The sequence below is a fragment of the Anabrus simplex genome, chromosome 3 (genome assembly GCF_040414725.1).
Source record: "Anabrus simplex isolate iqAnaSimp1 chromosome 3, ASM4041472v1, whole genome shotgun sequence".
Classification (NCBI taxonomy): Eukaryota; Metazoa; Arthropoda; class Insecta; order Orthoptera; family Tettigoniidae; genus Anabrus; species Anabrus simplex.
Genome location: NC_090267.1, coordinates 386900982 through 386926088, shown reverse-complemented (window position 1 = coordinate 386926088; position 25107 = coordinate 386900982). Strand labels below are relative to the sequence as shown.

At 40.1% G+C, this 25107-nt stretch overlaps 1 long non-coding RNA gene across 1 annotated transcript; it reads left to right on the top strand.

The window, feature by feature from the left end:
* The first annotated feature begins 592 nt into the window (after positions 1-592).
* LOC136866415 (uncharacterized) lies at positions 593-24782 on the top strand. Its single transcript, XR_010859543.2, has 3 exons — positions 593-719; positions 14795-15000; positions 24654-24782. It is a non-coding gene; the product is annotated as an uncharacterized lncRNA (long non-coding RNA).
* The last annotated feature ends 325 nt before the right edge of the window (positions 24783-25107 follow it).

Here is a 25107-nt window from a genome sequence, read left to right as displayed (position 1 = left end):
TGATGGCGAGGATAGGAATTGTGCCGGCTGCCGCGGCGTGTCGCACCCCTCTGGGGAAATGTTTAATGAATGACAGATGGAATGAAATGATAGTGGAGAATGTTACTGGAATGAAGGATGACAGGGAAAACCGGAATACCCAGAGAAAAACCTGTCCAACCTCCGCTTTTTTTTCAGCACAAATCTCATATGGAGTGACTGGGATTCGAATATCGATACCACAAATATATCGGAACAACATATCGTAATTGAATTATTGAATATTGATATAAATTATTTACTCGTAGACACTACATCTTTATTACAACGTCACGTTACACTTCTGCGCAGTTACGTTGCTTGAAAATGATTCATATACGTTCACAAACTATCATCACTAGATATCGTAAATGACTCACTTGTGTAGTAGACCTTCTCTAAACGATAAATGATTACACTCAGGAAAAATGTTACTGACGTCAGTTTGGTGGTTAATCATTGCATAGCCCTATCTTAGCACAATTTTCTCCAACTGCAACGCGACTTTTTATGGTAATTGGGTAGTTTACCTTAGCAGGGTTCCTCACCTTATCTTCCTTAAGTGGATAAGCAACAGGTATTTAAAGTCTACTAGAATGTTAGTTTGTCATAGTTCTCAGACATTATTTATCAACATGTATCGTGCTCTACTTCTCCTAGTAATATTGGCCACCATCTGTGTGTCTTCCTATGCTCGTCACGTAAGTTACATACACATTTTCAAGGAACGTAATGTAAAATCTAAAGGTGAGAAAATATCTGTACTCAAACAAGCTATATTCCTGTTAATTATTTCCGTTTCTTGATTTGGTACGTAAACAGACATTTTGCTCTTTCAAGAAGCACAATAATAGGCCTAAGGTTGAGCGCTGGCATTCTGACTGACTCACGGCTGCCAGGTTCAATCTCAGCTCATTCTAGCGGTATTTAAACGTGCTCAAAATTCTGTCATATTAGCGTTTCCCTAAACCGTAAAATTGGGACGAAAAACAAATTATTGTTATTAGCTCGTCTCTGTGGTGTAGTGGTTAGTGTGATTAGTTGCCACACCCGGAGGCACGGGTTCACTTCCCGGCACTGTCACGAAATTTGAAATTTGGTACGAGGGCTGGAACGGGGTCCAACCAGCCTCGGGAGATCAACTGAGTAGGAGTTCGAGTTCTGCCTCAGCCATCCTCGAAGTGTTTTCCCGTGGTTTCCCACTTCTCCTCCAGGCAAATGCCGGGATGATACCTAACTTAAGAACACGACCGCTTTCTTCCCTCTTCCTTGTCTATCCCTTCCCATCTTCCCTCCCACACCCACCCACCGCAAGGCCCCTGTTCAGCGCAGCAAGTGAGGCAGCAGGGCGAGGTATTGGTCCTCTTCCACAGTTGTATGGCCCCGACCCAATTTATCACGCTCCAGGACACTGCTCTTATGGCGGTAGAAGTGGGATCGCTCGCTGAGTCCGAGGAATAAACCAATCCTGGAAGGTAAAGGGATTATAATAATAATAATTATTATTATTATTATTCCTGTTTGTTCTGTGCGCATCTCCTACTATGGCCATCTCTGATAGCAACTCAGAACTTTTGAACTGTTGTCAAAGCTTTCCGCCGATCGTTAGGTGGCTATAACGTAGTAGATGCTGGAATGAAATCTGGAGGGTCAAGCCCAAACTAAATGCTGAAATTGGTGAAACTTTCGTTACACTCATGTTATATTTTGTGTTTCCAAAGTTGCCTACTATACCCCTGACGCCCCCTTCCATTCTACCAGCCTATCAAGACCTAGAAAGTTAAATTATTTACCAACCATGGACGTGATTTGTAAGTTGTGGGCGACCAATCATATCCTTGGATTGTAAAGATCTAAATGTTTCTCCCTTCCTCCCTTTATTAGGGAGCGATTTTTAGGCCCCGCGTCTTCTCTAGCTAGTGCGGTACTATGAGCGTATTTAAGGAGGGTTGAGCTCGGCTCCCGTGCGAGCTGAGGAAGGAAGGGTTACGGTCTGAAGGAGGTCCAAAACTAAAGGGTGTGGGATTATTAATCTAAATAAGTGACTGTTCCGGCGTGTGAAGTACGGGAAAGACTTCAGCGGTTTTTCGTGAAGTATGTAATAGTTAGGATTTTAATTTCGAGTAATGTAGAGAATTCTGCACAGCTTTCGGACTTAAAATTGTATTCCCGACTGGAAAATTAATCAAATGTAAGGTAGCATGAGTGGTTACCCTCGAAATCCTCCTGTTCTATTCGAATCGGGTGACTAAAAATGTGTAAATTCATAATTCTGAAGTCTGTTGCCAGTCTTAAAAGTTCTTCCCCTTTTAGTCACCTTCTAGCATGGGATTAGCATCTGTTTCTTTGGCCCTTAAGCCTGCTTAGGGTTTTCTTCCTCGTATTTGTTGGAGTGCTTGTTTTCTGCCTGCATTTTCTCCTTTTAGTCCGGCCTTTAGTAAATACACCCTTTCTCGTTTGTAGTGGTCGCGTAGTACGGGTCATATGTCTCTGCATGTACTTGTTTGTTGAGGGTAATGTTAACTTTAAATAATTTATAGTATTGCCCAACACAGGCATTCTTGGTGCTATGTGTCACCGGGTAGTAACTGTTCAATTAGAAGTGTACCAAGAGACATGCTCTATTTTCCACTAAGTAATTCTATTTAAATAGTGGATAACCTTTGTTAGTACGGATTTGTACTCTGCTTATTGTACCGGTAAAGAGATAATATGTTCATCTAGTCTATTATATAAGAGATGGGAATTCCTTCACTGATGTTCGTACTAGCCTGAAATATACGCAATTTATTGTAACTGTTTAGAGCTTACGAACTGTTTTTCATGTGTGCAGAGCTGAAGAGGTCAGTTATATTGTTAACTATCATTTTTTGAGCAGCTATGCCCTTTTTTACTGTTATTCATTGGCAAAGAATTATTTTAATCAATCCGCAAAGAAATAAATCAAATTTCTCGAATCTCGTTAGGGTAACTTGTAATATAATTTGTTCACTCTCCAGACATTCACCCCACACGCTTCCTTCATTCCTCCTGCTGACCATGGAAAACACTATAATAATAATAATAATAATAATAATAATAATAATAATAATAATAATAATAATAATAATAATAATAATAATAATAATAATTGTACCGGGCGGTACACCTCTACGACGCAAGTTCAAATCTTGCGCCAATTTAAACTACTCTACAGGAGAAACACTGAACTTTAAAAACAGAACTAACTCTACTGTTTATCAGAAGATGTCACTGTGTTTTCAATTTGTTTTTGGTTTTCATTAATCAAGAAGTATAGACATTCTCTAACATATGTCTCTACCAAAAACTATGCTAATGCACTCTGGCGCAATGGAATGAACCCTCTGGAAGAAATTTTTTATTCATAAGTTTTGTCTTTACTAAATTTTGTTCTGTCATTTGTGGGTTGGCAATATTAATCCTTTCTTTCCGCCTGTTTTGAATGTAGCCAATCAGGAATTTCTGTAATTAATTTTCCACCAATAAGGTGTTTCTTCCTCGAGTTGTATGAAGGTTTAGCTGTCAACCAATAAAATTGAGGGGGTGTGTCTACTCATTCCTGAAAGGCCTCGAATTTTCCACGAGGGTATAAAAACTGCTGATTTTCTTGTCTCGGGGCCACTAGTATAACATCTTATTTAGTGTGTGAATATGTAGCAGGGGGCGGGAAGCGCCTCTTTCTTCAGACAGCAGCTCTTCAACAAGGTAATGGCCTTTTAACATCTTTATTTCTGGCTAGCTCAGCAGTTTAACTCTAGGGGAAGGTTCGAAACCTTTAATATGTAACCTACCACTTTAAAATGTAAATTCCTCCTCTGTCTATGTAAAAACTACAAATCTCTTTAACTGTAAAGCGGAGATAGAGAGTGCTTTACCCTGTCGAGCTCCCCTTCATTTGAAGTTGAGGTGACTACGTTTTCATAACCGTTTCTTCTCTTCATTAATGTATTAAAGTTTTCTCATACGAGTCACCTCCCTAGCTTGGGATTAGCCCCTGTGTATCGGCCTAGAGCCACTTAGGTTTTAAAATGTATATTTAGGAGTGCAAGTTCACGCCTCCATCCTTTTGGTTTTGGGCCATTTAAATTAACCTAGTTTTCACACACTAAGGCCCAGTAGATTGGGTACGAGATACCCCTGTTTCTTTATAATGCCGTGATGGCAGTTTGTGTAATGGTCTGTTGTGGCCTTTGATAGGCTTGTAAAATTGAGAGCAGGTCCGCTCTTTCTGGCATTTTCTAGTATTATTAAGCGGGAGCAAGGGCTCGGAGGTAATTAAGGGTTTCCTGCCCGTTGGTATTTTGTGATTGTGAGCTGAGAGCTCAAGGATTGATGAATTTGGGCCCGTAGCCCATAATTTGTAAAGACTACTTAACTGGTGCTTTTCTTGTAAAGCGGCATTGTACCTGATCTTCTTTGTTATTTCCCCTAGTGGAAACTGGTTTAATTTTTCTCCTATCTTGGACTTCTTGATTGTGTACCTGATTTAACTTGTTGTTATTTGTTATACGCTCAAATTCTATGTTACCATTGTTAAGTTTTGAAAATATAACCTTTATTGAAATTTTAATTCATCGTTCGAACTTATAGTTAGACCTATTCCAGCCCGCACCTTCTTTCACCTCTGACTTCCACGGATAACTCCGTAACAATAATAATAATAATAATAATAATAATAATAATAATAATAATAATAATAATAATAATAATAATAATAATAATAATAGGGTTTGTCCGGAAAGTTCTGAATGTTTCCTTCAGTTTACTGTTTTAGCGCTTCATGTGGACCCAAACTGTTTTTACAGAGTTGATATGTTGTAACCACCAGGAGACTTGGCAATTAATTGGAAGGCCGTATATTCATGAATGGCTGTCTGTGTTTGGCTAGTTAGTACAACTAGCTCTTGTCTGCTCTGATGATTTCTAGGAAATACTGAAATGTAAAGTAAAGTCACATTGTCTGAGATGTACTCCTATAGAAACAGACTATCGATTGAGCTGTGTAGTAGAACTAGTTAGAAGTTCGAAATTCAACAACAGACCGCAAAACTAACGAACAAAATGGATATTGATTTCCCATAAATCAACGAGAGGTCTCATCGTCCCTATTGAGCTCCACGAGATCTACTGGGATCTTTCCGTAAACCCTTCATGAAGCCTAGGAATACGGCTGAGGATTGCCCTACGCAGTATATCTGTAGGGGGTGTAAGTCGGGCTCTTGGCAAATTGTATGAGATACAGGTTTGTTCCGAGGATTTACATTCATGTCTGCACTGTACTTAAAATAGACTAATTTTTTGAGGTGGTATAAAGGGCATTGTACAGGGTCCCTCTTAGAAACCCACAACGAACGCACGAGGTTTGTACTCTGCGGTACGGTAGTTGCCTCAGATGAACTCAGTATGACGCGCGCGGCCACCCCTGCATCAAGCGTATATACAACCTAATATGAAATCTTACCTTATAAGAGATGCTGAACGTGTCGTCCTTTCTGGGTTATACAGGCACTGAATCTTGTAACCATATTCAGGCTGACGAGAGTGTGTTTTGCCACTGTGCTAATTTTGATTTCATTGGTAATGGTCTTTTTTCTGTACCTCCAATGTGTGAGGATTTGTTCCATGCACTTTTTCTTTCAGTTTACCCAACGAGTAAGAAATCACACACTGTTAGATATGGATAACGAGGGGCAAACAGACCAGCACTGATCACGCTGTATGCAAACACTTCCGAGATTGTTAGAAGAGAATCTTCTGCTGTATGAGCAGGGGCTGAATCTTGTTGAAACCACCCACGCAATTGTTCTTCTTCCGTTAATTGATGGAACAACGGAGTTAAAATATCATCTTGGTACCTCTATGTATTTACTGTCGTCTCGAAAATAATAGGCCCAGTTATTCGTATTGCACTAACAGCACACCAAACACTAATCATCCTATCATAATGAGGGGCTTCATAAACACCATTAGTATTTTCTCCACACCAATAGCGAGAGTTATGACTGTTCACACGGCCATTAAGATGAAATCAGAACGTTTACATACGAAAATACGGTGTTGCAATGATAACTGTCTCGCCGTGTTAACAGCTAAGATTCAGACTGGCGACTGATGCTTGCCGGGTCGAACACGTGCAGGCTGCTTGCAAGGTGAGAATGTGCTCTAGAAGGCTGTGGTGTGTACTCCTTCGTTTTATATAACATCTATGATTCATATGGCAGGAGAAGGGTGATCTCAGATCCATAACAGTTTGCTGTTTGTGTACATCTGTGAGTATTTTCTGTAATTCCTGAATATAAAGCAGATACTTACTGGAACAGTTCCTTAACATTATCATTGAGGCAGTAATCCTAACCGGAAAAGAAAAATGAAAATCGGTTTCCATACCTTCCGTGATCTCAAAAGATTTGTCATTTTGTTCAAACGCTTACAATTTCCAGTGAGATTAGCTTATAGTGCGACTGGCAGCATGGCTCTGTGTCAAACGTTCCACTATTACGGTAACAATCTGAAAGATTCTTGTTGCTCTCAAGGCTCCATCTTTCTGATTGGATGGTGCCTTCTGAATCTCCATCCTCTGGTCATCATTTGGAATGGACAACCTGGAAGGCACTGAATCGTTTGAGGAGTGGAGTAGGTAAATCCAAGGATAACCTAAAAAGATGGGGTTATCTGAAAGATCAGTCAGACTTCTGCGATTGTGGGGAGCAACTAACTACCCAACACCTGTATGACTGTCAGTCCTGCCCTGTTCGTTGTACACTTCAAGACTTGATTCAAGCCACTGAAGAGGGAATTTCTGTTGCCCATTTCTGGGCAGACATTGTGTGAAACATGTTTTGTGACATGAAATGTATTTTGTTTTATTTGTATATAATACCTTATTTATATTTTTAAGTTTCTCAACACTCTGACACGAAATAAAATACTCACAAGGCTTTCTCAAGTAGAAAATCTATTTGTGCATGCGCCAGACAACAAGACGTAAATTATAGTGTATAAGAATGTATTTTTATGAACTTACTTAGTATGTAAGATATTTATGTGCCCCGCAAAAATAATAAAAATAAAACAAGCAACTGGAGGAGCACGATTTTTTATGTACGTTGACTGTATTATAAAAGGTGGTGGGAAACAACTGTCTAAGCCACGTGCAGATTAAACAACACCCCCTCACAAAGCCCATTTGAATCCGCCCGTGAAGCAATCTGATTGGCTAATTTCTTCAGCTGATAAAATGACAACGGAGCGAGATATCAAATTATTTCTTCTAAAATTTCGAGTAATGTAGGGCCTTCTGCACAGGTTTTTTTATTGACGATGTCTTACAAATATTTCAAAACAAGTAAACTCTAGGTAGATTTAAACTTAAACAAGTTACACAAACTTCTTATTGTTTTTCTTTTTGTTTGAAAAAAATAAATTAAAAAGTATAGGATAATTCCGCAAACAGAACGTTGATAAGTTTGCATCTAAACAAATTAAAATTTAACACAGGAGAACATTAAGTTTTTCACAGCAGAATAAGAGCTTGCATCCGGGAGATAGTAGGTTCGAATCCCACTATCGGCAGCCCTGAAAATGATTTCTCGTGGTTTCCCATTTTCACACCAGCCAAATGCTGGGGCTGTACCTTAATTAAGGCCACGGCCGCTTCCTTCCAACTCCTAAGCCTTTCCTATCCCATCGTGGCCATGAGACCTATCTGTGTCGGTGCGACGTAAAGTCCCTAGCAAAAAAAAAAATCACTTTTTCCTTTTGCCCACTAGGAGCAAACGAAGTTATTCCAGTCATCATCATTCTTCAAATCATTTAACACTACACAATTATACTAACACAAAACACTTCATATTAACATAAAATTGACAGATGTTACACAAAACACAGCAAGGCACTCAGAATTTTAAAAATGTGTTCCAAATGCTTCTTGAAGACACTTCTGTCTGACCATCTTCCAGCGTTCTTTCCTGAGATGATCCAGAAATTCAGGTAAAGTCACACTTGTATGCTGAGGGTACGCCTTGATATTGTAGTGAATGGCTCCAGCTATTATCCATATGCAAGCGTTTCCTCACTCGTTCTGTGCGTGATTTAGTTCCAGATTCAGTATCTCCCTCACTCTGTCACTGGTTGTTGTTGTCCCAGATATCCTGTAGATAGCGTTTAGTGTCCATCTCCAAACAAGTGCCGCATTGCCGCATGTGGTAACTCGATGCACGAGACTGTCCGTCTGATGACATACCAGGCATTTGTCATCAGATACTTGTCCATGCCGTTTCAATTTCTCACCCGTCGGGATGATTTCATTTGTGTATATGTAGAGCGATACCCTCCATTCAATCGGGAACCGTTTGTTCCAAATATTTTTCCAGATCTGCTTCCAGTCACGATGTTGGTATTTCTGTTGTACTATTGGAATACATTTATATTGTTTCAATCTGAAGTTTTATATATTTTTAGCTTTATCCAACTTTCCAGCTGTAATTTCTGTTTCTGGAAGTTGTAGAATGGAGAGAGTGTTCCGGAACCAGCTTCGAAATGGATATTTTTGTTTCAGGTTTGTTGTTATACACAATTTTAGCACTGCACTCTCAAATACATCTCCTCTTGAGTACAAAGCTTGAATGATATGTGACAGAAAGAGTGCTGTGCATTTCATTTCGACTGCACTTAGGCGCAAGCCACATCCTGTTCAGTCAGATGAAGTTGGTCTCTTCTTATCCTGTATTTGTAGCCTTTCCATAGATAAAATCCAATTGCCATTTCAACACGTTGACAAATGACATGTGAGGCTGGAGAAATTTGGGCAAGGGACCAGAGCTTCGACAGCGCAAACTTTTTGGAAAATGTTGAGTCGCCTTGAAAGTTCCTCCTTTAGCTGAAACCGTAGGGTGTTTAGAGCAGAAGTCCAATTAGTCTCTATCGTCTCTGAAATCTCGTTACTGAAGGTAATGCCCAATATCTTGCAGTAGTTTACAATTGGAATCCGGGAGTTGGCAAATATTTGTCGATTTTCATTCGAACCTAATAGCAACAATGAGGATTTGCTATAAATCACTTGTGCCCCTGGCACTTTACAGAAGGCCTCGGGAGTCTCTTGCGCATTATTAGCATGTTCTTCACTGGTCAACAGTAGGGTAATGTCATCCGCGTATGCACGTACTGTGAAGCATTCGTTGTTAATAGTTAGTCAGGTTAAAGAATTTTTCAAACTTTGAATCAGGGGTTCTATTGCTAAAACAAAAAGTGCAATTGATAAAGGCCATCCTTGTCTAATTGATTTGTTTATTGAAAATTTGGTTGAGAGAAATACATTAATCATAACTCGTGAGGGTGCCTTGTGGTATATGCGCTGTATTGTTTCTATGATACTGTTTGGAAATCGAAATTTTTTTACACTTTCCAAAGATAAGAGTGTACTATCCTATCGAATGCTTTGCTGAGGTCAATGCTAGCCAGTGCTCCTGAAGAACTGTCACACACTGAATGATATATGATTACATCTCGAATTGCCAGTATGTAATATGTTTTTCCCAGGTACAGTATAATGCAAACCTGTCCATTAGTAATTAATGAAAGGAGGATAGTTCTGATTCTGTTCGCTAACATCTTGGCCAGTAGTTGGTAGTCGGTATTTAATATTGTAATAGGTCTATAGTCATTGATATACGTCCAATTGGAGAGTTTGAGAGTTAGGATGATAATTCCCTCTGCAAATGTATCATAATTAATAACTTGTGTCAGGTCTTTACCGATAATGTTCCAAAATGCCTTATACCATTCATACGGGATCCCATCATAGCCTGGAGTCTTGTTTGGTGTAGTATAGTCTAACGCTCGCAGCAAGATAAGATGTGCGATATCATCTCCTTCTAGATGACCCTGGAGATGATAAAGGTGTCTGTCAATATCGAACTCTGAATTGCTGTCTTCTGGAGGAATGAGATATCAATATCATATTCCATCACGAATCAACTAAACAGCGCTTAGGTTGTAACACTTCTTGCTCCATTAATATTAAGGGTGGCGTACGTTGTAAGAGGACTCATCATAACAAGACAGAGAGGGAAAGCAAACTGTATTCATGTTTGCGTAGACGGGTTGTTGCAGAGTCAGTTAGGTACAGACGATGTAGAATTAGACCCTGTCCGCTCGGCACTCTTCTTTCTTGTATGTATACGTGGGTCCCTATGGCTTAAGGAAGTGTGTGATGATTGACTGTCCTTCAAGCTTTTGGCCGCCGTGGATGACGTATTGTGTGTTTTATTTATGTTTCTCACTCTAGGTGCGTTGTTTCTCTTTTCCAATACACTCTTCTGTTTCCACACCTTCCTCTGCCATTTCGGTATCTATTAAGTCCCTATCGGGCGTATCTACACTGACCATAAATTCGTTTTCCGTCCTAGAGGAAATCGATGCGTTGTTCGGGGTCTGGCTAAGATCCAGGATTAAGGGGGTCCTTGGAGTATCTATCAGGTAATTCACGATCTCCTGGGCAGGCGTGGAGCTTACTGTGGCGAAGGATATGGAGGGCACGTCTTTAGTGCATTAATTTGTTCATGGATTTCAGAAGGTAGCGATTTGGAAATGCTATGTTCCAACTCAGTCTTCATACGTTTATTCTGACTCTCCGTGACCGAAGGAGATTCATTCCTATCAATAGCCGGGTTGTGTTCTGTGTTTTCCTCATTGTGTATATCTGCCCACGGGGCTTGTTTACTGGCGTTGTTGTGTGGCTCGCTTAGCGAGGTTGAAACTGATATACTGGGGTCTAGTTCACTGACGGAGGAGTTAACAGGTCTGTGTGTGGCAGTGTTTATATTCCTCCTCTCTGCAAAGCGATACAGTCGTAGCGGACACTCCGGTTTCAAGTGACTGGGCGAATTACAAGCAAGGCATGTCCTAGTTTGGCCATCATAAATAACCTGTGCACGAAAGCCTTCAATATATAAGAAGGAAGGTATTGGGTCTTTTAATTCCATTCTAATAGCACGTATACCGTTGAGTACTTAGAAGGGGTATGGCTGTTACCACTCCTTTTCCCTGTGTTCTACCACTTTCCCGTATTTACTTAACGCAAATGAAATGGACTCAATAGGCACTTCCGAAGGAACATTAAGTATTCGAACATTCTTTTGTACCCTGTCAGCTGGCATCACAGTAACTTATCCTATACGACCATCACTTAACATTATTTTCTGAACCCCTGAATAGTGACATATCAAACGTTCGTAAATCACTGTTGAAATAACCGTAATATATGCTGCAGTTTAAAGATTGTCCAGCTGGATCATGGCGATTTGGTCTGATGAGAGTTTCAGCAGTGACTGGACCAATTATGTACATCCCACGCCGAAGGCTTATTCTCACGTTCAAATATGCATTTCAGAGTATTCCTCCTTGCAAATTTTGTTGCCATGATATTACTTATCTTTTCACTGTTTCACTGAAAACAATTAAACGAATTCACACAAGTAGAACTCGAAACAACTCGCAGTTTTCTTAACAAGTACACTGTTGTGACACGAGCGACTATACAGCAGGAGAATGCAGAGCAGACAACCTTCTCTCACCGCTAACCGCGGCCAACTATTTTCGGACTTAAAATTGTATTCCCCACTGGGAAATTAATCAAATGTAAGGTAGCACGAGTGGTTACCCTCGGAAACCTCCCCTTCTATTCTAATCGGGTGACTAAAAATTTGTAACTTTAATTCTGAAATCTGTTGTCAGTCTTGAATGTTCTTCCCCTTTTAGTAACCTTGTAGCACGGGATTATATCTGGTTCACGTTGTTTCTGACCACCCTGTATAGAGAAAACGGCCGGATGTACTGTTCAGATAACCCTGTGAAGCGGGTTGTCTTTAGCTAGTACATAGATAAAGATTGAATTCAAGAGAACAAATTGGAGTAAATATCCTTTTATAGGAAATAGGGATTGGAATCATTTATCAAGGGAATTGTTCAATACATTTTCAAGTTCTGCATTTTAGAAAAGTCGGGATAGACAACTGATAGGGATTCTGGCACCTGGGAGACCGTTGTAACTATATATCTGTGATGATTGGTCATCTGTTACAGCTTTACCGCATGACCTACAATAATGCAGCTATTCACCACTTTGTATTAACACTACTGTATTTAGTCTATCAAGTTTGATGGCTATATCACACGAAGAATGAGGGAATAGTGAATCAGAAAAGGAGGATGAAAGCCTAAGCCCCGAATGCCCTAATACAGCCAAGCCGGAAGAAAACAAAATGTGATGTTTTATATCAATCAATAGCAGTAACACTACTCTGACTGTTAATTGTTAGTTGAGGTGTGCTTTGTCTCTTCTGCTGCCATTCGTCTTCTACGTATGACATTATTGCTGCTGTTAGAAAAAATTACACACGACGAAGGGTATATACGACCGATCGTAGGGCAAATGTTCATAGGTACAATTTGAGTATGGTTTTGGGGTGTACAATCCACTTCCTCTTATTTTTCACAAGATTGGATACTATTACTAAAATGTTATCATTCCTCCCCTGAAGGGGGAGGCGAGCATCTTAGGCTGTGACGCCGTCTTTCAGGCCGGGAAATTTGCTACGGTGAAGGAGATGCTCGGAGAAGGGGAGGGGGTTGGCGGCCGTGGCCTATCAATCAATCAATACTGATCTGCACTTAGGGCAGTCGCGCAGGTGACAGATTCCCTATCTGTTGTTTTCCTAGCCTTTTCTTAAATGATTTCAAATTCAAATAATTGCTTTAAACCCATCCCAGAGTCTGGTTACATTTTTATTTACCGTTTTCCATCGATTATAGTTACTATTTAAAAACTGCCCCATGCCTGCTTTATCAGCCATGTGGTACTGCGTAATAGTCCTACTTTTAAGACCTTACTTTCTAAAACATTTATTTTAACTACGACAAAATCAGCGGCATGATCACTAATGTCATCTATTACTTCGTTTCCTCTATAGAGCTCATCTGGTTTTACTAGCACCACATCCAGGATATTTTTCCCTCTAGTTGGTTCCATTACTTTCTGAGTCGGCTGTCCTTCCCATATTAGCTTATGCTTTCTGTCGTTCGCATGTCCTTCCCAATTGACATTTGGTAAATTCAGATCCCGCGCTACAATCACATTCCTTTCCATGTCCTTTCCCACATAGCTGATTATCTTATCAAATAATTCTGAATCCGTGCCAGCACTACCCTTTCCCGGTCTGAACACTCAAAAGACGTCAAGTTGCCTATTATCTTTAGAAATTAGCCTTAAACCTAGAATTTCATGTTTCTCATCTTTAACTTTTTCGTAGCTTACAATAATTCTTCTTTCACCCAAATGAATACTCCCCCTCACACCATTCCTGTCCTATCTCTACGATACACTCTCCAGTTCTGTGAGAAAATTTCTGCATCCATTACATCATTTCTCAGCCATTATTCAACTCCTATTACAATATCTGGTATGTATATATCTATTAAATGACTTAATTCGTTTCCTTTCTATACAATACTTCTACAGTTCAATAACATTTTTATGTCATCCCTACTTGACTTTCAAATCTCTGTACCCTTATAACTGCTCCCTAGACAATCCCGTTTCCCTGAATGTATCTCCCTATTACTCTTCCGAACAAATTTCCTAACTTATACGTACCACTGCGGTTTAAGTGAAGGCCATCTGAGCGCAGATTCCTATCTCCGACCCACCCATTAGGATCTAGACATTTCAGTCCCAGTTTCCCACATGCTCACTCGATAGTCTCATTTAAGTCCGCAATCTCCCTCCAGTCAGAATCGCCCCGACACAGAATTCCACTGATGAGAATCTCCGCTTCCTTAAACTTCACCCGTGCTGCATTTATCGGATCCCACACATCCCCAACTATGTTGGTACTTATATCAGCTTGCCTTACATTGTTGGTACCAACGTGAAACACTACCACCTTTTCCTTCTCCTCCTCGCTCTGTTCTACTTTCCTCAATATCTGCCTCAACCTAATTCCTGGATAACACTCTACCGTGGTTCCCTTTCCTCCACACACTTTCCTCACATATCGAACGATGGAATCCTCCATGACCAGAGCCTCAACCCTACCCACATCATTTGATTGCCTCCCGTCCTGGTCAGCCCTGTCTTTTCTGATAGCTGAAGAAGCTACTTCCTCCTCCCTTTTCTCCTTTCCATGACCCTGTTCCACCTATCTTTTCCTATCCTCTACTCCACATTTCCCTTTCTTATCTTTTCCCTTCCTCCTACTTCCACACATCTCAGCAACAGTTCCCTGTTCCTCATATTAACTCTGTTGCTCTACCTGGAGTGGCTCGTACCGATTTCGCAGGGCCTGTCCCAGCATTCGCCTTAGTGCAGGAGAATGGAAAACCACAGAAAACCATTTTCAGGACAGTCGACAGTTGGGGACAGTCGTGAGGTCCAACCCTGTCCCGTCTCCCGAATGCTGAGGCGTAGAGCCACGGTAGAGCCGTAGACACACCTCCTCTGCTCGGTTGGCCGGTCAGAGTGTAGAGCTATTTGACAACGGGCCAGCCATGGCCACTTGAGGGCCGAGACCCACTCCGCATCTACCGACCGGATTGGATACGCCCTCTGTGTGAATATATATTTACCTATTGCAGTCTTGCTGTGCGTGTTTTTTAACTATATTTTTTGAGGAGACTAGTGTAATTCAAATCAAATTCTGTTGTAAAATGATTAACAAAAAGGAAACGTAAATAAATAAATATTGTATATGTTTTTCAGGGTAATGCAGTTCGACAAAAAGAGCTGGGAGGTCAATATTCAAGTGGACATGGAAATCCATACGGATCAAGTAATTTCGGACCTACGTTTGGAGGAGTAGGTGGACATGGATATCCAGGTTTCGGGCCTGGGTTGGGAGGAGTAGGTGGGTATGGCGGACGCTAGTAAGTGATCTGATGTGATCGTCGGAAATGGGAACCTTACAGGCAAGTAGAATATTATTTTATTATTTATTTTAATGGCATATTTAACATTTTCAGTCATAACAAGCATAGGGATTTACCAATAGGTTTTTACCTCAGCTTTTCTTCTGATCATAGCTCCAATTTTCGCTTGGGCAACTTATTTTATGTTACTGCGGTTGTTTTTCGGTTCCAATGGCTTGTAAAATATAATTCAATAACCCTGTATAATTTTTTTATTTATGTTCTGTCTTAAAACCCATAAAGTCGTTGTGCAATAGTATTGTAATTTATGAAGTTCGGGTGCTATTGAAAAGTCATATTTCTTTCCTGATGTCATTTTAACCTAACCCTGAAATATAGTTATGAGTGGCGGGTCTCTGACCCCATTTAAAGGTATTTTATGTTGCATATAAATGCATATTTTGGGCCATTTTTACTGTTTTGATCGTTGTTTGGTCATTTATTGACATACTGTAAGCTCATATTTGGTTATATTTTAAGAATTTTTGTTTAAATTGAGGCGTTGTTTTCAGCAAGGTACGTGTTATCTGCGCAGAGTTTGAAACGAAGGATATCAAAATACTGTAGTATTTTTCTTTCGTTTTCCGAAACATACAGGCCGCAGGTTTAGAGGAGGTGATTCCGAGAATGTGATGCTGTACGGACGCAGGCTGAATGCATGCTAATACTTCATTTATTTGGTCCTGCTTTACGAAAAGAGAGTGACAACTGCATATCAGGGCTATGCTACTGAATAAATGTATAAAGTTTTAATGTACCTAGAGTTCGAGGGCGAATCAAAACGTAAGTAACACTTCCAAGTTTTGGCCATTTACTAAACCACCTACACATAGGAAACACGTTATGACAACATACAATGTGAGTTCATTTTTTCCACATAGTCCCCAAGAGACTGTAAATATTTTTCGGAACGGTCAACCATCTTTTCAATTCCGGATGCGTAGTAATCCCCTCCAGCGCTATGTAACCATCTGGAGACAGCTGTTTATACCTCCTCATCCTTTTCTACCTTACCGAACATATGATAATCGCATGGAAAATTGCACGATTAGTCCGGTTAAATAATTTTTCAAACTTTGAATCAGGGGTTCTTTTGCTAAAACAAAAAGTGGCATTGATAATGGCTATCCTTGTCTAATTGATTTGTTTATTGAAAATTTGGCTGAGAGAAATCCATTAATCATAACTCGTGAGGATACCTTGTGCTATAAGCGCTTTATTGTTTCTATGATACTGTTTGAAAATCGAAACTTTTTAACACTTTCCAAAGATAAGTGTGTATTATCCTATCGAATGCTTTGCTGAGGTCAATGCTAGCCAGTGCTCCTGAAGCATTGTCACACACTGAATGATATATGATTACATCTCGAATTGCCAGTAGATTATGTAATATGTTGTGTGCATACCTGTCCATTAGTAATTAATGAAGGGAGGATAGTTCTGATTCTGTTCACTAAAATCTTGGCCAGTAGTTGATAGTCGCACGATAACTCAAACACTTCACACGGCCCGCAAAACTTCCGAACTGCTGCAGCGATCCAAGTAGGAGTGGCAACATCCTCCGTACAGTCCATATTTAGCGTCATGCGATTATAATGTGTTCGGTAAGCTGGAAAAGGCTCTCGGTGGACGACGATTCCGAAATTTCTTTAGGTCATAAACTTCCGAACTCTAGTAGTTAATTATGACCCGCCTGCGAAGAGAATGTCCCACACTTAAATACAACCCTGGTAATCACATGGAGCTGAATTGAAAAGCTATGGAAGAACATTTTAGGATAACTGAGGATAGGAGCTCAGTTGTTTTTCTGTGGCTGACTTTTCCTGAGTCAGACCTCAAAGGTCAGTGTTAAATTATTGGTCAGGCCGGGAAGCATCAGTGCCTACTTTTACTTTTGTTAGTGTTTACCGTCACACTGGCAGTTAGCGGTTTTCGGCGCTGCTAGGATAAGAAAAGTGGTGACTGTAGCCATGCATTTACCTCATATGAAAGCGGTAAACTACAAAAAACTATCTCGAAGATTGCCGATATTGTCATTCGAATTCTTTGATTGATTTGACTCTATTCAATTTGAATGCATGCTTATTTCATTGTTTCGTTTTACCCCACCACATGGCAGAGAATCGGAACTCTGGTGGTGATTTATAGCTGAGTTTTAATTTAGTTTGGTAAATATAAAATGTGTCACCAGAGATCTTATACGTGCCCATACTGTACGACATGGCGAGCCGAATGGACATTTATTCCGCCCGTCAAACGTCCGAATTCCTATACCTGATTTGAATCCACGATCTTAGAATCTGGAGGTTGACACTCTACCACTGATCCAATGAATGGATTTAAAATTTGAAGGAAATAAACACAAATGTTTTTTATTAAACTGAAATATAAATCAATACACCAAACGGGAACAGTAGTCCCTGAATAACAGCACACTTGAAATGTAAAAGTACCGAACGAGTCCACCCTCACCCATAAAGCAAACAGTAGTCTCTTAAAGCAAACTCGTGTCCTCGATCCGAAATGTTGCAGCTATTTTAAGGCACACCCAAATTGATGGCGAGCTGCATGTATCTTTTTCACCAAATACCAGCCCTCCTGCCGATCTTAAAACTTCTGAGAGTACCGGCAATCGAACCTGCTACTCTACCAGGGTGGACGATTGAAGGTCAAAGAGGCGGAAAGAGAAATCTGAAGAACGTACAACAGTTTTAAAAATCCAAAATCCTTAAAAGAAGCAATCGTCCAAAACCATTCTTGAGTATCGTGTGCATGTATAATGGAAAGGTTCAAACAAATGATAAACTAAGACGCACATAGAAAGGTGGAAACATGAAATGAACACATCATAGGATATAAACAGTGACACGCCAGTGTGAGAAGCGGGAACAACAGGAAGAGTGACAAGGACAAAAGCATGGAATCATAAGTGACAGAGGAAAATATCCACATCTTACGACTTTGTCGTCATCAAAATGCATTCTCTCCACATCTATCCCAGGAATGATAATAGTGACTGACCTGACAAGAGTAAGTGGGAGAATGCCAGGATCAGCTAGGTGCCCCATAGTCTCTTATCCATACTTCCAATATGAGAGCCCTAAAGGGCCCATATCCATTTCTCCTCAAGCCTGATTCGCTCATTTATGGTTGCGTTTCTTCATCAGAAGTTGGGGTAGCAACACTCTCTGAGGGGCTGACAGATTTTCAGTTGTAATCCTGGAACTACTGGATAAAATGAAAGACGTGGAGAGAGCTCATCTATTTGAGAACAGCAGTGTGATTGATAAGTTGTGGAGATCGTCGTCGTCTCTTTGTGCTTTCATGTTTGTCGTAGTTTCCTTTTCTTATTGCTCGCTCTCTTATCACATTCACGTGCCACTGAGTTATCTTAATATGGTTTCCTTTTAATGTCCCTGTTCTCTATACGTGACTAGGTTTATACAGCGATGAGCCATTCCATTATCACCACCCCAAACCAGAATATTTAGAGAGGTTGGAGCGGGGAGAGTAACACGTGACGTGCTGGTAGCATGGAATATGTAGGAAAGGTCTACAGTCTGGCTGTTAGTGGCGTCTACGCCATCAGAATGGAGAAATCGGAGGATCTCTTCGTGTTTGATAGAAGGAAAATTGTGATGGTACGGCGCCTTCTTACCAGCATCTGTGTAACGGCACGTGCTTTTGGGAGCACGTATCGAAACTGGTGCAACATTTGGCAAACAACGACGCATCGTCCAGCCAGGTGTTGACACCGGATCATTGATGTTAGTGTCCAGACGAGGCTCTTGCGTATTGTTCCAAGTGACCTATGGACCACAGTTCTAGAAATCGCCAACAGGTACAACGGTGAAGACCAGGCCAATGTTTAAGAGCACACGGGTCATCGAATACTGCTGCGCATGTGACTGTAGAGGTGGGATTTCGACGTTACTAGGAACCAAGTCCATCGGTACATGCCAACAGTATTCCCTTCTGACGGTGACGGTTACTTCCAACACACAATACTACACTGCCAGGACTGTGAAGGACTGGTACGTGATAGTGAATTTGCCATAATGACGTGATTGGACTTGGAGAAGCGGGTTTGTGGCACATCACCATTACCATTGCCCAGCACTGTACACCAACTGGAGGACCTGCTGTTACGCTTTTCGTAACAAATGAACCAGGATGCCACCACCTAGGTGAATCGATGCCTTTCCCAGTGACCGCGGTTTCGCGTGATAAACGTGGTCCTATATCGTATCAAGTAGGTGGTCATAAAACTCTGGCTTTTCGGTGAAAAGTTTATGCCATGACTGATGATAAGCGTTTTGGTCATTGTAAAGTGGATTCATGTGCCTCTAATAATTTCCAGGAAGACATCTCGGAAGACAGTCAGTTCAATGCTCAGTTAGACTTTCTCGTCTGTTTCCCGGCTCAGTAGAGTCAATGCATCTCTCAACACACTCGGGATGAGGTGGGAGAGATTCGAATCCTAATCCTGAAGATGTCTTCATCTTAGGCTATTGCGTCATATAAGCAGACATTATCAAACATTTTCTTCTATTTAATAACTGCATAAATTTAATATGACATTATACCGACGTGTAATATATTTCTATACTCTTAGGATGTTCACCCTTGTTGTCTCTTCCCAGCAGTGTTCCTGGTTGTGATTCTTTTAACCCGGCACCGGGTGCGTGGTGAGGGAATCCCTCATTCTTTGATTTCGTCAAATTCTACTGCATAATGGTTTTGCACAAGTGTATTCTAGGTATTCAAATTTCACTGTTTTCCGCATCATTCTGCAACTGTTGCATGTTGCTGAAGGTTCGTTATATTCGTTTGCGGTGCTTTCTTGTAATCCTTGCAATTCAGTGAGATTTTCCCTCACCGTGCGCCTCGTTACGTTGGTATTTCTGACGTTGTTGAATACTGTAAATATATTGACTGTAATAGAATATATTGAATTATGGGTGACGAGAACGCACGGAAACTGTTGCAGTGTATAGATCAAGTGGAGAACGTTATGAACAGGGTGGAGGAAGCAGGTGATATAATTGACAGCTGCAGTGATAATGTTAAAAATATTGTACAAAATAGTGAAAACGAGCTTTCTGGAATTAAAACTGAGGCCATTGTTGCAAATTCTGACCAAGTGTTACAAAATAGACCCATATATAAAGGGAGTGTACTTGGGATGCACACTGCAGAAACACGGCACATCAAACTAGCCATAAGAATCTCGTGAGACATCTACCAGGTGCCAGAGGACAAGCATAGACTTTAAATTCGGCAACGGAAGCATAATATTTGTTTCTCTCTGAAGACACTATACAAAGTTTGTGCACTTAGTACGTGCTCCCTTACCTTGTGCATATTTCATCGCTCCGTTCCTGTAGACATTATACTGCTCTGCTTTCGTTCCGTCTGCTTGCTACTCTCCCTCACTACTGCTTGGGCTCTCGCCCCTCTCGGCGCCACATCTTGACGTCATCTGTCTCCAGTACTTTCTAGGCCTGCCTTCCCTGGCCTATATAACTCGCCGCCTCCCTTCAAGTGTGCTTTGCATATTGTAATAAGCAGTGGGAACTTGTACTTTCCGCACGGCTGGTCCGTGCTGATTTTTACCTCACTTAAATCTTCTTTTTCAGACCGGGTGAGCAGACTTATTATTATTATTATTATTATTATTATTATTATTATTATTATTATTATTATTATTATTATTATTATTATTATTATTATTATTATTATTATTATTATTATTATGGTTTCATATTTGCCCTTTTCTTGCCTCGATAGGCCTTGCCACTATTTTTGGCTCTGAACTTTAGTCCCTTCAGGACTCAACAAATTTATGGTGCACTAACTCTCACTTCTGTGACCTATTGTCTGAGTGTGAAGGAAAAGGAGTTGTGGATCAGCAACCTTATAAGTGACCTGGAACCTTTTTGTGCCGTGTTGTGAACGATGTATTCCATCATTTTGAACTGAGACTTTGCAGCCTGATCCCTACCTATTCTTCCATTCCCGTTCTTTCGCCTTCTTATTTTTTTCTTTTACTGGTGTTTTCCCTCTACCTTTCCTCCCTCATTTCCTTCTATGTTACATTATGAATATTTTAAAAGCTATTCAATGGTAAAATCGTGGTCTGCGAATCAGATAGTATACCTTCTCTGGCTTGTGAAACATTCTATCCTCTCCTATTTGAAGTGAAGTGTGTTGATCTTTGGGGGATAAAATGTTGTTTTACTTGGCCTCCTAATACCTTAGGGAATGTTCCATTCTACTTGTGTAAAATTGATCATGCTTTCCCAAAATTTCTTCGTGGTACAATTTTTCATGACTTCAACTCACGTAAAAATCCTTCTGATCTAGTTATTTTGTATTTTAACCCCCAAAAAATAATAATAACTTTTGTTTGATCGTCTGATATTCCCATTTTTCTTGTACCTGTGTATACCAAGGACATCTATTTTATTCACTCTTGTATAACACATGTTGTCTTTCTTTCTTGATGTTATTATAATGCAATTTGTTACTTGTAACCTGTCATTTCGGGTGTTGTCATTCTTGTACCCCCTCCCATTTATTCTAAGTGTCCCTACCACGGAACACCTCTTGGGAAAAGGCCCAAAATATATTCTGTGCGTTACTCCGCTGATGTCTTGCGATATATATTTATTGCTTGATGTTGCTTGATCACGATAATCGGACGGCGTAATCATCTCCTACCTCACGCTTCCCTGCACTCTGCTTGGCCTGGTATTTTATCACTGCACATTAACATATGGTTGATGGGAGTCTTCCTCCTCCCTCTTTTCTTAGGAATTACTATTGCACTATAATTACAAGATCGTAACACACTATACAATCTAAAAAAGGCGAAAAATGCGTGAAATAGTAACACGTTAAAGATATATTGGTGATACTGATTAAAAAAAGGTAGAATGCCCAACTAACAAATTGTAAAGCTGCAATAATTATTATGAAAATAAATATAGAAAGCTTTACGTAACCAATTAAATCTAAAAATGTACAATAAAAATGATTATCTTCATTTATTTCATGGCTGAGGGAAATCTCACCACGCACCCGCTTCCGTTCCTAGTAACCTCGCCTCCTGTGCCAGGTTAAGAGGATGTTACAGTTGATCATCCTCCCCCTCTTAACACCAATCAGGAGAAATCCGAAGATTATATGTTTATGGGTTAAGGTTATTAGTAGTACCAGCAATCGATTAGGAAATGAGAATAAATTTTCTTAAATTTAACGAAATATTTGTAAGTAAGAAATTTTTTACTATATTTAACTAGCATTTTTCCAGTTTGCTCATAGGTTTGGTATTCAGTCAGTTGTTCTCAAGAAACGTCACGCTTGGCGTTTATCGGTCGGGATGAAAGCAACATTTAATATACTAATGGGAAATTTATTAAAAATGGAAATTAGCTATAGGCCTATTTAAGGGAGATGTGTTGCCATTCAAGTGCAAATTATTTTTTGTGGGGAGCGTATGTGAGGAAGGGAGTGAGCTTAATTCCAAACCCTGTCCAATAATGTACCAATGTTTATCAAAATGGTATAGTATCCCTCACACCACGCCACTACCGCTTCCAGTCGGTGAATATGATGATGCTGGATTTAGAATGTTAAACTAGTAGCATTTCTTGTAATATTTTCTTTCATTTCGCTGGGTAATTAATTTTTTACCTTTACTTCAGCTTGTAGTAAGCCGTAGTGTTAATCAGTGGAAATACTTAAGTTGTGTGTGAAATTGTATATGATGGTGGATTTAGAATGTTAAACTAGCAGCATTTCTTGTCGCATTTTCTTTCCATGGAATCGCTTGTTTTAACATACTTTTGTTGCTGTAGTTTCTTGTTGTTGTTGTTGTTGTTTTGTAATTATGTTTTAACTTTATTTTCTTATTACACTACTGTAAGTGACCATTGCCACCAGGATATTTCCCCGTTGCGATGTATTTGTTAATAATAATAATAATAATAATAATAATAATAATAATAATAATAATAATAATAATAATAATAATAATAATAATAATAATAATAATAATAATCCAAAAGCACAGCAATAAAAATTTATGGAGATTGATCTGAGATCCACGCAACAATGCCGAGAATCGTCAGTGGCTCTCAACTTTGGGGTATGGCTTGGTGACCGAAGGACACTTAGCTGAGTGCATTACTGCTTCCACCTACTTGTGCTAGTCTCGCTGCTTTCATTCTTTCTCTCCAGCCTCCCTCCTTCAACTCTCGTTCTCTACAAGACACAGAGACTCTTTCATTTGCACCCTCTTAATCATGACCTTTCCCTTTCTTTTGACGATACATAGGCTACATACCTTTTCTTAAAATCGGTGCTCTTCCTCTTTTGGCTGTGCTGTTCAGGTCGTGTAACAGTTAGTTTGTTTCCTGAAGATAGCGGGTTCGAATCCAATTTTCGGCAGCTCAGAATATGATTTTCCCGTAGCTTCTCATTTTCACATCAGGCTGTAACTTAATTAAGACCACGCTCACTTCCTTAGTAATCCTATCCCTTCCCTTTCCCATCGCCCCCATAAGATATCTTTGTGTTGGTGCTATGTAAAGCAAATAGTCAGAAAACAGAATAGATAAAAGTATATTGTGAGAGAAACTGAAAAGACAATTATTTTCATATATACATATTTAGAAATTGCTTTAGTCGCACCGACACAGGGAAATATTATGGCGAAGATGGGACAGGAAGGGAATAGGAGGGGGAAGGGAGCGGCCGTGGCCTTGATTAGGGTACAGCGCCAGCTTTTGCCGGATGTGAAATTGGGAAACCACGGAAAATTATCTTTAGGGCTGCCGACAATGGGATTCGAACCCTTTATCTCCCGGATGCAAGCTCACAGCTGCGCGCTTCTAACCGCACGGTCAACTCGCCGGGTCAATTATTTTGAATACCGAAAATGGATACGATCACAATCCAGTTTATGTCACACTAGTTCGTATTAGTAATATAGTATTTCTTTTCAATATTTGGTTCCAAATATCTTTGAGTTTGTGGCATTTTCTGCTTCTATACCACTTACGTAGATGTTTTAAAAATGTATAATTTCACCATTGTCTCCTAGGTCGCCATACGCTTCTCGTACATTCGTTTGAATTTTCAGATACCGAGCTCGATAGCTGCAGTCGCTTAATTGCGGCCAGTATCCAGTAATCGGGAGATAGTGGGTTTGAGCCCCACTGTCGGCAGCCCTGAAGATGGCTTTACGTGGTTTCCCATTTTCACGCCAGGCAAAAGGCGGGGCTGAACCTAAAATAAGGCCACGGCCGCTTCCTTCCACTTCCTAGGCCTTTCCTATCCCATCGTCGCCTTAAGACATATCTGTGTCGGTGCGACGTAAAGCAAATAGCAAAAAAAAAAAAATAATAGATTTTTCAGATAATCTATCTGCCTTCCTTTACCTCACACCCCTACCACCTAAGCCGATTCATTACACCTTGGCCTACCATGTTCTCTCCCAACAACCTTCGAATCATTGTTACGAATACCTTTGTGCTTAAAGACACACATAATTCTCATTAGCTATTATTCAGTAACCTTAGTTTAAAGCGTGTACACAATATCCATAAGGAGTTGGTGATTGATTAGATGTCGTTCTTCTTTTTCAGGTGTTTTGAACCACTACTGCACAAATACAGCAGAATACATCTAAATCAGCACATTATTGTAACATGAATTATGATATAACATTTGTGTATATTCCTGTTTGAATAAATCCTTATTGGAACTGAAGGTTATATATTTGTCCACCCATATCTATTAAAGTGAATAGAGTGTAATATAATGTAGTCTCTGGAACTCTGTTCCGAGATTCAATTGTCAGTCGTGCTTCGATCGAACCCAAGACACTCAGCACTCTATATGTTAGATGGTTTAACAATGCTCTACAGAGTTTCTCGTATAGGCTAAGATCAAACTCACGTTGTTTGTCTTCTGCGCTACGGCAGCTGCCTCAGACAAACTTATAACCCGTGCGTTCGTCCTGCTTTAAGCGTGTATACAATCTTATACGAAATCTTGCCTTATAAAAGATGCTGGAAATGTCGTCCTTCCTGTGTTAGG